Source organism: Sciurus carolinensis, chromosome 16 (genome assembly GCF_902686445.1).
Source record: "Sciurus carolinensis chromosome 16, mSciCar1.2, whole genome shotgun sequence".
Classification (NCBI taxonomy): domain Eukaryota; kingdom Metazoa; phylum Chordata; class Mammalia; order Rodentia; family Sciuridae; genus Sciurus; species Sciurus carolinensis.
Genome location: NC_062228.1, coordinates 1,540,785 through 1,555,897, shown reverse-complemented (window position 1 = coordinate 1,555,897; position 15,113 = coordinate 1,540,785). Strand labels below are relative to the sequence as shown.

General features: G+C 54.8%; 1 protein-coding gene across 6 annotated transcripts in view; it reads left to right on the top strand.

Annotated features, from left to right (window-relative positions):
• The first annotated feature begins 9,928 nt into the window (after positions 1-9,928).
• The window catches only part of Banp (BTG3 associated nuclear protein), an 84,280-nt gene continuing 79,095 nt past the window's right edge, over positions 9,929-15,113 (top strand). For 5 of the 6 annotated variants that reach the window (XM_047528267.1, XM_047528266.1, XM_047528265.1 and 2 more), the window contains exon 1: positions 9,929-10,049. The gene's annotated coding sequence lies outside the window, so the exon portion shown is untranslated. Of the gene's footprint in view, positions 10,050-10,406; positions 10,621-15,113 lie in introns of those variants that run through there. The other variant, XM_047528263.1, reaches the window with a different exon arrangement.

Sequence of the window (15,113 nt, the reverse complement as noted above, 5' to 3'; positions counted from 1 at the left end):
ACGTGTTTTGTTCTTTAACACGCTGACAAATTGTTTTTAGGAGGTGGTGCTTAACAAGTAAGCATCAGAGGTCAGTGGAGTGCATCCTACTTCTGGATTAAACACAAAGATGGTGGAATTACAGAGTGCTTGTTCTAAGACCGTCTCTGTTCTGCTTTACAGTGTTGACGTCCTTCCCGTGGGAACGATGGTGCTGGTGACGGCAGAGGTGGTCTGCTGCTTCACGTTCTGGTTCGCTTCCTGGTTCTCCTGCCCCAGCTGACGTGCATGGTAGCGTGGCTGTCCGTCTCTGCACGGGAACATGGGCAGGGTCTTTTGCTCCCTCCTACGCCCACTCTTACGTGGCCTCTGACAGGCGCGTGTGTCTGGCAAATGGCCCCTGGCGTGGTTGGCCGCCCTGCCCTTTACAGACCAGGACACGAACCCCACTGAGACCCGGCCTTCTCGCGTCTCCCGCATGGCCTCTGGCTGCCCTGGCTGTTGCCCTGCTCTTCTCAGCTGGTCCTGGAAGACACCCCTACCCTCTCCTCCAACCATTCCAAGGCCTGAAATTCCACCATTAGAATCGTGTGTCTGGTTTCCTGCTGAGGTGGCCACATTTCAAGGCAAGGTCTGTAAATGAGGAGGCGTGGGGAGCATGACCCTCACCTCGCGAGGAGCAGGCGGGCAAGGCGGGGATGGTGGGGGCACGGGGCGCACCTGATGGGCAGCGCTCTCAGCCTGGGCAGTGAGAGCCCTGGCCCAGACCTTTGGTTCTTTCAAAAGGAGATAAAAATACAGAATTCACGCGAAGCCTCCCATCGTTGAAGTGCCGTTTTAAATGCTTTGAACGCCATGCGAAGGCAGAGACGTTGTGGGCCCCAAAGCCCGCTCCACCTGCTCCCTGTTTCCCAGCCGCAGTCTCCTCGCGCCTGGGCGAGGATAACAGTGCATCATGGTGCACAAGGCAGCAGGCCTGCCAAGGTCAGCTGAGACATGGCACCTGGACGCACCGTGACGCTCCATGCGTGTAACAGGTGACAACGCACACTGGCCCCTGGCTCCTGCCTCACACCCAGCAAAGATGCTGCGGGCCACAGAGCAGTGGCCAAGGCTGCCCAGGGGAGTGGCCAGTCCTGGGGTTCAGAGACACACCCCCTGGGGCATCTCAAGTGGATGGCGAGCTTTGCAGCAGCCACGTGGGGCCCTGTCCGTGGTCTTCCTCCGGCTTCGACTTCGATTCAGAGCAACACCAGCAGACCTGGTCTTCCGTGGTCTCCAAAGAGCACCTCAGAGCAGCCCAAGTCCTGACCACACCCGATGAGGCAGGATTCAGTGCAGTCCACCCACAAGCCCCAGCTGCGTCCCATCCTCCTGGGTAGGCGGTGGGCATTTCAAACGCTGGGCAGGCCTTGGTCTAGACCAAGCTGGAAGACGCCAGACGTCAGAGGAGGCCCTCGGGCCGCTAGGAAGCCCAGTCTCCCTGATGTGGGAAGAGTGGATGTTGTCGGGTCTGTCTGCGGGGCTCCACCAACAAGGAGACGCCTGTGTTGGTCCCAGCGTCTGCAGCCACACGGACGGACGCCACCCCACGCCTGCAGGAGGCCCTGCCAGGAGGCCCCGCTGCCGGCACACCCCGTGGCCTCAAGCATCTACTCGGGCCTGTGTCTCCAGGGCCTCGGCTGCAGGCAGAGCAGCCTCAGGCTCATTGAAGCAGGCCTCAGACAGGACGTGGCAGAAACGCAACCTCCGTCATCTAGCACAGCTACACAAAGCCCCGCCTGCAGGGTGGGCACCGCCCCAGTCATAAGCCAAGGTCCCTGTCCCGGGGGCGTCCTATTCACATGACTGAAGGCCAGGAAGGGCCTCCTCAGACATCCTCCCTGTGCGGGTTGGACCCTGGTTCAGCACACTTCACTCCTGTCCCCTTGGTCTTCGCAGAAGTAGTGCTGGCCCACCCTGTTGCCCCTGGGCTTGCCAGCTGTGACCTGCTGTGACAAGAGATGTGAGCAGGCCTGACGTGAGCAGGGCCAAGGATGTTCGCAGGGTGAGACTTGCTGCTGAGCACCTGCCCCCGCCCAAGAAGACTGCCTCAGGTGGCCGCTGGCCAGGGCAGGAGCAGGGACATGTTGAGCACGCTGGACCCACAGGTGGGCACCCAGCCAGCCAGCAGGCCTGGTGAGCCAAGCCCCAGAGGGCCCACAGACATGGTGACAGACGCCTCCTCAGGCAGGCACGTCAGCAGGCATGTGCTGTAGCAAGGGGTGGGGCTGGACCACGGCCCTCCCGGGGATCGGACCCCAATCGGTCGCATCCGCCAATCACTGTGGTGCAGACGCTCCACCACAGCAGGTGTTAGGCTACCAGTACAGTGTCACTGACCACAGACAGGAGTGGCATGCATGTGTTCAGAGGTGGCCCCGCACGCACTGCCACACAAACCGACCCAACGCCATTTCTTGACATTCCGAGTTCTCTCGCCAGGCCAAACTACCAGTGGTTTTCCGTTAGTCGAGTCACAACCCCCGCGCCCCCGCCATGAAACGCTCCACGTGATACCAGTAAATAAAACATGGGCCGAGAGGACACCACCTTCTGCTCAGCAAGGGCCTCTGACAGCTGGGAGAGCAGGGCTTCTCCACGGCGGGTTCCGGGCCACAACACCACCGGTGGAGTCCACTGTCTCCAAGGCAGTGCACAGAGCCATGTGCGTGTGGAGTACAGAGGGCGGCAGCTGGAAGCCGGCCGCCAGGTCACCCTGCACTGGCCCAAGGACCCATGCTTGCCTTGCGCGGCCACAGCAGCAGCCGCCCTGCGGTGGGCACTCACTTGGCCACTCGCTGTCTTATGCCTTTCCAAGAAACGCCTCATTTCGTTCTTCCAACAATGCTGTGCGGTGAATACCGTTATTAACCACCTGGTACGGATGACGAGACTCAGGATCAGAGAGGTTAAGATACTTGTCCAGCGGCACAGAGCTACAAAGCGATAGGGCCAGCTTTCTGATCTAGGTGTTCTGGTGCTACTGAGGGCTGTGCTAAGAATAGACGAGCGGGCAGGTTTGAAGGAGTGTGCACTTCAGGCAAAAAGCAGGGTGCAGAGCAGTGGTTCAGGACAGGACTGTGTGGAAAGCCCGAGCAGCGCAGACACGCTTCATGTGCGAGGAGCAGCGTCCTGGGCGGGCCGGGCTGTGCATGGCAGTCACCTCTAGGATCAGCACTGGCGCCCCAGGGGAGACCCCCTTTCTCTCCTTCCCTCTGGGATAGGCCCCGCTGGTGCTGCTGCTCTGGCCACCCCCGTCCGTGTTGCTGAAGGGACAGGGATTGGGGATGGAGAGTGGACGGGGTAATGCGGCTTCTGCTCCAGAGTCTTCTGAGTGGGGTGCAAACATGGCCTGGCGGTGTTTGCTCTTCCTCTCCAGGCTGACTCCTGGAAGACCCTTCAGCCTCCACTCTCTGAGCCTCAGAGCAGCCCCTGACTACAGTCCTCTTGAAGCTGGACCAGGAACACCCAGGGATGGCGTCCCTCAAGCCACATGCCCCCACCACAGGCCCGAGCTGCTCCCAGCTGGACCAGCCAGAGCCAAGGGCTCCTGTGGTTCTAGCTGGGGTTCAACATCAGGCAGGTGACTCCCCAGGACAGGCCTGTGTCCACCCAGAGTCTGGTGCGTGCCCGGCTTTCCACGCGCCTGCTGTGTGGGCGCTGAGACGGAGGCTCAGGGAAGCTGGGCGGCTCCCCTCCCAGCGTCGCTGCTGCGGCTCCAGCCGTCTGCCCGCCCAGCCTCTGCTTGCAGGAGCACAGCAAGTAGGTGCCATGGACGCAGGCCCTCTGTGTACAGAGGGGCCTGTCCAAGGTCAAGAACACTGTTGACCCTCTTGCTCCCAGCGAGGCACCCTCCTGACAACCCAGGAAGCGGAGGGTGATGACCTCCTCAGGGCCGCCGAGCACAGCCTCAGTCCAGGCTGGCCCGCCTGGGACGCACCCATTCTGGAAACTCCCTGGAACCCTCCAGACGGCTGAGGCACCGGGGGATTTGCAGGCTACTCACCAGCCTTGCTCTGACTTCCCTGAGTGCAGGGACGCTGGGGCACCACTGTGCTGGCCTGGCTGCCTGGCCTTGGAGAGCTCCCCACGTCTGCTTGACCAAGAAGGGCACAGCTGAGGGCTTGCAGGGGTCCCTACCCAGCACTGTGACCCTGAGCATCCCCAGCCTGTCCCCCAAGGAGGGTGGTTCCCCGTGGGAACTTGTTTCGGTCAGGACGGTGGTGAGTGGGGTATACTCTCCTCTTTGAGGAGTTCATCCAAACCCCTGAGATGGGTGGTTAAATTTCAATCTGTGCCCGTCCTAGCTTGTTGGATGGCGTGTGGCTTGGCTCTGAGTGGTTGCATGGGGACAAGTGGCCTTCGCTGGGGACATGCTGCTCAGGTCACTGTGCTTTGGTCTGGTAAATAGCTTGGTGAGTCCAACAGGGAGTTAGAAACTTGGTAGGGAGCTGCTGTGAGCACAGGGGAGGACCTGAGAGCAGGGGCCAGGGCAAAGTCCCTGCTCCCTACAGTGTTGACCTGGTTTGGAGCCAGGGACACTCAGCAGCAGGCACAGGGCTCCGTGGTGTTTGTGAGCCTGGACGGTAGGGGCAAAGGCACAGGAGGGGGCCAGCTGCAGGACCCTGGGGATGCAGCAGCTGAGAGGTGGCCCACCTGCCCCGGGCTGCTCTTTCTACTAAATAGACACAATTGGACGCCAACTCATCCCCCAAGTAAGATGTCGCAGGTGGTGCCTATTGTCTCAGCACACACACCTGCAGTGCCGCCCGCAGGACACAAGGGTCTGCATCTGGATGGCAGGTTATGTGGTCGCCTGGCCGCATGGCCCGTGATGTCTGCTGACGCCAGGCCACAAGAGGACCACCTGGGCGTGCAGCTCTGGCTCCCTCGCAGCCTCGCCTGTGGATGGAGCCCACAGCACAGAGCAGCGGACGCTATTATCACTGCTTTTGGTGTAAGTGAGGCCGGGGTTTCTCACTCACTGCAGACCCCGCAACCCTCGAGCAGCACACCTCCAGAGTGAGCCGGGAAGGGCCAGCCGCCATGGGACAGCGGCTGCCACGCAGCTGAGCCCGCTCTGGGCTGCCCGTACTCTCCTTCCACAGGGTCCTTTCCCAGCGCTTCACTCACTCACTACCGCCAGCTCCGGGGTCCTGGTCTGCGAGGCCCCTGCACTGTTGCGGGGACGCCCTCAGCACGTCCTTCTGGGACTGCACGCGAAGTGCCGGGTCTGGCCCAGCTGGGCCCAGCGAGCAGCAGGCCTCTCCACTGCGTCTGGCCGCCAGCTGCCCTCTGTGGACTGTCCCTGGCCATGCCACCATCTCCAGGCTCCCTCTTTGAGGTCAGCTGCACCCATGGTCTCCTTGTGGGTCTGAGTCCTTCTCCCTGCCCCTGGGACCTTCCTGCAGGTCTCTCCTTTGCTTAGAAAATATCCCCAGTCATTTTTTCTATCCCCTCCTTGCTGGTGCCTTAGACACCACCTCAGGTGCTATGGCAGGGCTGACCGAAATGCTGTCCTGGAAAATGACAAACAGCACACACGAGACACCAGACACATATGGAGCAGCGGAAGAGGACAGCCACGTCCACCTTCCCCAGGGGGGACTGCTGTGAGCGACTGCACAGCACAGCCCTCCTTTTTTATATGGGTGGATCTATACCCATACCCACTTAATGATTTATCCTAGTAATCTTCACATCAGTGCATAGTTCTTTAAAAATGACAGAACACTCCACTGAAAGATATACTGAAATCTATTCCATGACTGGCTGTATAGATGGAAATATTACTTTGTTTTGGTCTTATACACACCACGATCCTGAACGTCTTCGAATGAAATTCCTACTGTGACCCTATGGGACACAGACAGACGTGCTTCAACGTGCCCAGTTGTTTTCCCACTCCCTTTGTATTTTCAGTCAAAAGCTTTCATGTTTACCCAACCCCACACCTTTAACTTCCCGTTTCTACCTTGCACACAAAGCACCATTCAATGGGCTTCACAGGTCTGTAATTTTCTGCTAGAGTTGAAAATTCTCAGAGTTGGAATGGTTAATTTTATGCGTCAACGTGACTGAGTCATAGCGCTCAGATAGTTGACTGAATACCATTCTGGATGTTTCTGTGAAGGTGTTCTCTTTGTAGTGCAATTACCATTTAAATCTAGGTGGATTTCAATACAGCAACTTACCCTCCATTATATGGATGGGTCTCATCCAATCAGTTGAAGGCCTGAATAGAAAGAGGACTGAGTGCCTGGACAAGAAGGACTGGTGTCAGCTGACTGCCTTGGATGCGAACCCCTGCCTGCCTGCCCTCCCTGTCAAACTTGGGCTTGTTGAGCCTCCACAACTGTCAGATCCACACACACACACACACACACACACACACACACACACAGAGTTCTGCAGAACTTGACCCTGCAGGGCTCAATGGACACTAACGGGCATTTGGTGATTGAGACGGTGAGGGTACAGAGTCGTTCCTTTCTGCTGGTGTGAAGCATTCTTCATCATCAACACCAAGGGCTTAACTCAGAGCTTCTCAAGGTCTGCGTTTTCTGAAGTGGAGCTTGTGGACCCAGACAATGCTCCAAGTGCAGGAAGGAAAAACCGAGTTTCTACTTTAATTGTCTCTCTCATCTTTTCAAATGTTCTGTTTCCCAAGTGTTTCACAGAGGACAGAGCACAGCGCTGCCTCACACCTCATTCGTGGGAGGGCCTGTCTATCAGCCCTCCTTTACTGGATGCACAGGATGGAGGGCCTCCTATGGAAGCAACTGGCTGGTCACAGAAGCTGGGAGCCCACCCTTCTATGGCAGCCCTAAATTTCTCTGCACCCCTCTTGTCAATGAGGGGTTTATTCTTTTCTTTCTTTCTTTCTTTCTTTCTTTTTTTTGGTACTGGGGATTGAACCTAGGGGAACTTAACCACTGACCCACATTCCCAGTCGCTTTTATTTTTTATTTTGAGACAGGGTCTAAGTTACTTAAAGCCTCACTAAGTTGCTGAGGTTGGCTTTGAACTTGCCATCCTCCTGCCTCAGCTTCCTGAGCCGCTGGGATTATAGGTGTGCACTACCATACCTGGAGATTGTTTATTTTTATGTGACAGAAATGGAAATCCATTCCTGTATGCAACTGAATGCTCCCCACAAGACCTGACCATCCCAAAGGGCAAATGCAGTTACATTCTAGTTGAAAAAACAAACAGCAAAGACCTGCACTGGATAAAAACTTTGGAAACACATGGACATTTCTTGGTGGGTTTGTCCAGTCATTTCTTCTTCTCCACTGGATTTCTTTTTTCTTTTTTCTTTTTTTTGTGGTGCTGGGGATTTGAACCCAGGGCCTTGGGCTTGCAAGGCGAGCTCTCTACTGACTGAGCTATATCCCCAGCTCCACTGGATTTCTGTGTGACATGACTTCTGGTGTACACCTTTGTTGTTTTTGCAGATCATACACCTGTTCCCTCTACCGGTCATGCCCAAGGGATGCTCTGTAGTGGCAATGCTGAAGGACGTAGAGCCCAGCAGTCCTGTTGTGATGCTTGCCACCTGCCTGGCTGGGGCGCTGGCTCCACTGCAGCCTGTCCCTCGTGCAAAGGGTGGCAGTGACGTGGAAACCAGGCAGCAGCCACCCAGGGTGAAGTGTTTCCCGCACTGCTCTAAGCACTAAGCCTCTCCTTCTGGAAGGTGTGTCAACAGCTATTGGGAGGAAAGGACCACTGAGGGGACATGAGCACTCAGGCACAAGCTGGACAAAGGCCACTGAGGCCTGCTGACACCCATCCCTGTCCTCTGAGCTTCCCCACCCACCTGGATCAGGGTTGGGCTGACAGCATTTGCGGACAAATTTCATGCTCAGTCAATCAGGACAGCATTGCCAGGTGACTTGAGCAATGGGGATTTTACTGAAATTAAGGGGAAAGAGACATTCTTTCTCCAAGGAAATTTATTAAGGTAGCAAAGTGTGTGTGTCATTGCTGGGAACCCTTCTCAAGACTGCCCAGCAATGGAAAAACCCCAAGCTCAGAGATGGGAGGGTTGGGGAGAGCAAGACTGAGATGCCTTTATCCATACCTATCTCCCTCACCTGGTGTCGGGGTTTGGGTGACCCTCCAGGACGTCAACACCAGCAACTTCAGGGTGAAGCTGTGGGCAGGGTTGTAGATGCCTTCCAGGGAGCCCAGGGAGCCTGATGCGTAGTCCTGGCTGAGAGCCACTGATACAGTCGAAGACAGGATAAGTGACCAGGAAGCCAGCATTTGTTTACCCAGAACAATGAAGTGTCATTTTAGAAAGAGAAGGTAATCAGACGGTTCACACCATGTAGGTAATTCCAGATTTAGGCAAAGGCTCAGCCCTGGGACCTGGGGAGCAATCAACAGTGGTAACTGCTAACACTTCCTTAGCAGGACTGTTATTATTAGTCTTTCTCATGGACACAAATTTTTACAAAAACACATGGTGTGTGTGTGTGTGTGTGTGAATGTGCTCTGTGCCTTATTCTGCAGTCAGCACCTGCCCCGACACCCTGAGGGTGAAAGGGGCTCCAGGTGAGGAATGACTGAGATGGTGGCTCTGGCATGCCCACACAGTCCAGGGGCCTGGGGTCAGCAGGCCAGTCCAGCAGGCTGCAGGCCCAGGAGGTGGATACCAGAAGGAAGCTGTATAAGGCAGAGCTAAATGATGGACTATGGCGAGGAACTGGGCCGGGTGGGGCTGCAAGCCGGCCAAGGGTGTCTGAGCCCCGCTTCTGCTGAGCTAGTCCAACTTTTATTCAAAATGGGTGCCAAACAACATAGGATTCTGAGTTTACCAGATTCCAAACCTTGCTTTTTCCCTCCCAGCACGAGACTGCTGAGCAATTTCTCTCATCTCTTTGGCCTTCCTCCTGGCCTCTGAAGAGGACAGGTCTCCTTTAAACACCACTGTTCAGCACCCATGATATCTTCCTTGGAAGGTCTTTAAGGTGCTTTTGCTGTGAAGTACCCAGGACCAGCCTGTGTCTGGGCCCCAGTGTTGTTCCTGGACCTTAACCTGAACGGTGGCCAAGGCTGGTTGGCCTCAGTGTTCTTCTGGGAGGCCCTTAGTTCGGTCAGTGGGGAGGTCACTGGACCCCAGCATTATTCCAGGGCGCCCCTAACTTGGATTGTCCAAGGGCCTGGGGGCTATTCTGGGCAGGAGGCTTAACCCTGGTGGCTGGGTCGGGCCCTGCGCCGCACTATCTGCAGGCGGGCAGAGCACCTGCTTTCCGGGTGAGAGGCCGAGAGGCGCTCCGAGGCCAGCTCGCAGGCCTGGATCCTCGCTCGTCGCACCACGCCGGGCGGGGACACTAGGGGAGGAAGGGCGCAACCCCAACACGCGCACATTTGGGTCACTGCGGGTTTGCATCCCACCACGCACTAGCCCAACACACAGAATGTCCGAACCCAGGCAGTAGCAGGCAGATACCCGGGCTCACGCGCAGCCAAGCGCGAGTGACTACAAATCCCAGCAGCCCATGGTGCGGGCGCGGGACGCGGCGGCCAGACTCCGGGGGGACTACAAGTCCCGGCATGCACGACGCGGACGCGAGGACTACAAGTCCCCTAATGCTTCGCGCTGCCAGCGCACGGCATCCCGGGTTGTGTAGTCGTCCGGGGAGCCAAAGCCTATTCACTTGGTCCTAGAGAGGACGCACATTCCTCATACTGTCTGCTGAAGCGATTTAGCCCGCGCTGGTAGGCAGCGCGGACGTAGGACGGGGAAGTGGCGCTCGGGGGACCCAACCTCGGAGCACTAGAGGGACACGTGCGCATGCCCACCAAGAACCTTCCAGCGCCAGCGCGCGCGGGTGCCAGCGCAGGCCCCGCCCCCGCGGCCCTGGCCCCGCCCCCGCTCCCAGGGAGGCTGCGCGAGGGTGGGGCGCGGGCCGCGGGGAGGTGCTCGCGACGCCTGCGCAGAGCGGCGGCTTCTCTCGCGAGGACGGACGCCATTATCGCATCTCCCCGACAAACACCACGAGAATTCCGCAGCCCACACGGTAATTGCAGCTCCCGCAGCCGGTCGCGTCTCCACTCCCCCTTCCCGCGGGGCGAGAGCGAGAGCGAGATCTCCGTCCGCCCCCGCCCCGCCCCGCCGCACCAACGGCCGCCAACGGCCGCTCGCCGCTGGCCGGGGCCGGGCGGGGGCCGGGCGGTGTCGCCGCCGCGCCCGGCAGCGGGGCGCCGAGCTCGCGGGCCCGCGTCCGCCGCGGTCGAGTTCGCGCGCCCCCGCCGCCCGCGGGCCGCGCCCCGGCGCCCGGCCGCCCGCCCAGCGCTGGGGCCCGGCCGCGCGGCCCGAGGCCTCGCGTGGGGCCGCCGCGCTTCCGGTGCGGCCGGCTGGGCGCCGGGCGTGCGCGGAGGGGTGGCTGGGCGCTCCCGCACTCGCGCCGCCGCCCGGCGCCTGCTCAGGCCCGCTCGCAGGCATTGTTCCTGCAGCCCGGGCTCCTGCTGTCCGCAGGGCCTTCTTTTTTCTTTGCATTTTCCGCCCCCGCGGACTCCTTCCGCAGTGACTCCTCCAGGGTGGTGTCCAGGTCTGCGGCCTCCCCGAGCCCGCTGTCCTGTCTAATCCGGGTCAGTTACTCTTCAGGCCAGCACAGGGCCCGTCCCGGTGGTGTTCCTTGTGCACCTGGCTTGCTTTAACCCTGCCTGTCTGCATCACTTCAGCGAGATCCTCTGCCAGGAATTCTTCCTCCCTTTGGAGAGCGAGCCTCTTCCCTCCCGGGGCCTCCTCAGGATCTTCTCGTAGGCTTTCTGACATTTTATAGTGCGCCCAAGTATGTGGAGTCCCACGCCAGTGCTCTTTGACCCTGCGGCCTGTCCTTCGGTTCTGGGCACTTCTCTGGAGTCCCTGGAGAGCTTTTCCCCTTCCATTTTGCTCTTCCTTCTTTGAGGAAGACAACATTGTATTCACTCCTTCAACCTTGTCTTTACCTTTCATGTGCCATTTTAATTCTCATTTCCAGGAGAGGACTTCGATTTGTTTTATAATTCTGTTTTAACCTCCCCCCCCCCACACTATTGGGGTTGAACCCGGGGACGCCTTACCAGTGAGCTACATTCCCAGCCCTTTTAGTTTTTTTTTTTTTTTAAGTTTTTTTTTTTTAATTTGTTTTAATTCGTTATTCATGACAGTAGACTGCATTTCGACACATTGTACAAAATGGAACATAACTTTTCATTCCTCTGCCAGGCCTTTTAGTTTTTTTGTCTTGAGACGGGGTCTTAAATTGCTTAGAGCCCTGCAAAGTTGCCCAGGCTGGCCTTGCATTTGTGATTCTTCTGCCTCATCTTCCCAAGTCACTAGGATTACAGGGGTGTCATATGGTGCCTAGTTTTGTTTTAAATTTTTATTTCTATAAACAGTTTCTGAGAGTGTATGTGCCCTGCCCTTATAGTAGTATGCTGTTTTATGTATTATTTCCTTGACTTTGAGGAAACTGTATTCAGATCTCTTGTGTTTGGATTTCTTGTTTAATGGCACTTTTTTTTTGTGTGTGGGGTAAATGCTTCTTGCCTTGCATGGCAGGTTCTCGTCCATTATTTGTATTATTATTGTCTAAGGCAAAAGGAAGCTGGCACAGAACCCTTGGTCTATGTGGGGCTGGTTTTGAAAATGAGTGGGTTTTCCCTGGGAGCTTGTTACAATGGGATGTCAGATCACACATTTTCCTCTGGTTTGTGCATCTTTTCTCTAGAAACCCTCTTTACCTGGAGTCTGCTCCACTTTCTTCGTGGGGGCCTTAGGAAAGGCTGATGTTAGAAGGCAGGCCCAGCCCCCTCTGCCGAGACCTTCAACCTGCCTGTGGGCTTCTGTGGGGTCTAGAGCCCCACTCCCTGTGTTGCCTGGATTGGATCCTCTGTCTGTTGCAAATTAGTGAAGCCTCTTGCTTGCATTCTTTTTTGTGGGTTTATTATGTCTATTAAAAATCTTTTTAATGGAACAATTGGCCAGTCATCTTGAGCAGGAATTCAAAACCTGTTCTCTTCATGCCACTCTCTTGCCTCCTTGAGGTCTTGGGAGAGGACTGGTGTCAGGTCCATAGTCCCTATGGTCGTCTCAAGTTGAGAGAATGGTCCTGGCTTAGCTGGGGAAGGCCAGTCAGACATGAGTGGCAAACCCCACGATTTTAGACCTCATTTGGCTTCTCTCAGGACCAGGTGCACTGAACTACGCTGGGCTAGTGGCTCAGTTTGAGGAAGTTCTGCAGTCAGTGGTGGCTACACTTGGAGTGTAGCCCGATGCAGTGAGTCTCACGCTTGCAGGTTGTGCGGGACATCAGCTCTGCCTGCCAGTCTTGCTAGCTGAGTGGTTCATGGCGTTACCACAGCATTGATCAGCTTCATGTTGTTTGAGTTTGAGATACGCAGACTTTCAGGTTCACCAGACTTAAATGGAATTAGAATCTACAACTTGGTAAAATTTTAATTTTCAAGTAATTTTTACTCATTACAGAAAAGTTACAATACTTTGGTCCATTTCTCCACTCCCTTCCCTTGCCTCCCCTAATGTTGACATCTTACTTAATGAAATAGCCATATAGAAACCAGAAACAGAATCAGCACAGGGCTGTTAACTAAGTTACAGACGTTCTTCAATTCAGTTTTCCACTAATGTCTTTTTTTTAAGTTTTGGTACTGGGGATTGAACCCAGAGGTGCTTAATCATCGAATCACATCCCCAGTCTGTCTATATATATATATTTAGAGGTAGGGTCTTGGAGAGTTTGGTGAGTTGCTTAGGGCCTTGCTAAGTTGCTGAGGCTGGCTTTGAACTTGTGGTCCTCGTGCCTCAGCCTCCGGAGCTTCTGGGATAACAAACGAGCGCCCCCGCCCCTGGCACTAATGTCCTTTTTTGTTTCCGTATCTAGTGCAGGACTACTGCATTTAATTGTCATGCCTCCTCCAAGCTGTGGTATTACCTAATCCCAAAGTATCTCCACCATGATATTTATAAATCACGATGGGAAAAATAAAATAGTAACTACACAGTGGTACTGCCTGAAGCACACGACCAACATCAGTGTCACTGGTAGTGAGACACCGATGTCAGCCCTCCATGAGACAGCCCAAGGAGACATCACTCTGGTGGCGGTGCCAGAAGTGCAGTCCTGTCCCAAGGAAATGCTGGGCTCAAGTTGAGGGAGGTTCACGGACTCCTGACCAGGGTTCCTCACAAGTGGCCAGGTGCTGAAAGTCAGAGAAACTCAGAATTTATGGCAACAAGAGGACCAGGTGATGTGTATGCACATTAACGCTGAAGAAAGACCTCCGGGCCAGGAAATAAAGGACCAAAACCTTGTTTTATGAGTTGGTGAATAGGTGCTTAGAGACATTATAGAAGAATTTGCAATAATTGTTTTATTGATAGCACTTGATATGACTTGTCTTTTTTTCCTTATAATTGTCATCTATACTCTGTAAATCTCCAAAACTTTAGTTGCATAAGTAAATAAATGATGATGGAAGTCTTTGACCTTTAAACATTTATGTAACTTGAAATACCCCTTCAGACCCTGAAAGCCTGAAAAACATTTTCTCTGGAAGAAAATATTCTGGGGAGAATATATACTAGGGTTCCAACAAGAATGTCCAGATAAAAGCTTTAAAAGGTCCTCATGTGTGGTAAATAAAGGTCTGTATTGTTTTACTTTGCATGTATGATGGTCATGAAAAAACAACTATTCAGTAGAAGTGCTCCAAACCATTCCAAAATGTCCCTTTTGGCAACGTGGGGAGGAGTTTTAGGGAATTCAAGAAACAAATACTGAGGAATCACATGGTTGCAATTCTGCTCTTAAGAAGCCACCCTTGCTTTGTCAACAGTACCTGGAGCTCATTTTGCCCTGGCAGAAACATACCGGGAGTAGGCTGTATGCTCCTCCCAGCCTGCAGGGCAGCTGCTGCAAAGTGAAGTCATCCTTTCCTCTTTATCCCGCCGGGCCTGCTTTTGACTCCACAGGTCTATTGCGCAAGACTGCTCTGCCCACCCCTCTGCCCTTAGTTCTCAGGGGCAGCTACACAAACATATCCCTTCACTTGAATCCCCGGTGTAGACTGAAGTGCTATCTTGTGTGGATGGAATAAGTCAGTGGTGCTTGGAACTGGCCCTGGATCCCAGTGGAGGAGCCAGTGTCTCTGCAGCATGGAGCCTGGAAATACTCTTGAAATAAAACATAATGGGAACGTTGATATACACGAGCAGGTTGTATGCTTGAAATGCTGTAAGGTCATACGACACTGCTGCCTGGTTTGAATTCTGTGCATCTTTCATGTGTACGCAATGGAGCTGCCTGACTTGATTACATGTGCTGGAACATTGTTTCCCATGGTGGAGTCCACAGTGAGATTCGCTTTCCTGTAAGGAGCTTTGTATTTGGGAAGGGGAAGGCAGAAAAGGCCAAGGAAGGTGAAAAGATGGGGGCCGGTGTTAAATCACTGAATTGTAGGTGGAATGGAGTGCATATGACCTTGGGCCACCATTGCCTTTCCTCAGGTGGTCTGTTAACATTTTAAAGTTGTTGAGAAGTAGTGAGTGGGTGGGTGGGAAACTTTTTTCTGGTGGGGGCTTCTGCTGCCTCTTTGCAGGGCCCTGTACTGCCAGACCTTTTAGTAGTAAAGATCTCTGCCACCAAGATTGCAGCTGTGTCCTCCATTGATTTTTCCTTTTTTTCTCAAGATGGAGAGTGATCAAATGAAGCAAAGTTTAACAGGAAATGGGTTTGGATAAAATGAACTTTGCGCTGTTGGCATTTCCTTGTTGATATGAACTACATTTCCTTTGAAGGAGGCAGAAGGCTGAGTCATTTAACTAATCTAAAGACCCAGGGGAGGCATTAGGCCATGGTCTCTGCTGCTGTCGTGAAGTGCGGCTCTGCAGTTTGGGCAGTAGGTGGCTGGGTAAGGACAGCCTTGGTTGTCCACACAGTCCATCTTCTTGAGCCTGGCTCACTGGTGGGAGCCTGGGATGGGCCTGGGGAAGCCCACTGCCGTCAAGAAGATCTCAAGTGGTTCACACCCTACGTGGTCTTAGACCGAACCTGACTAGGCTAAGTGTTGCTGCTGTC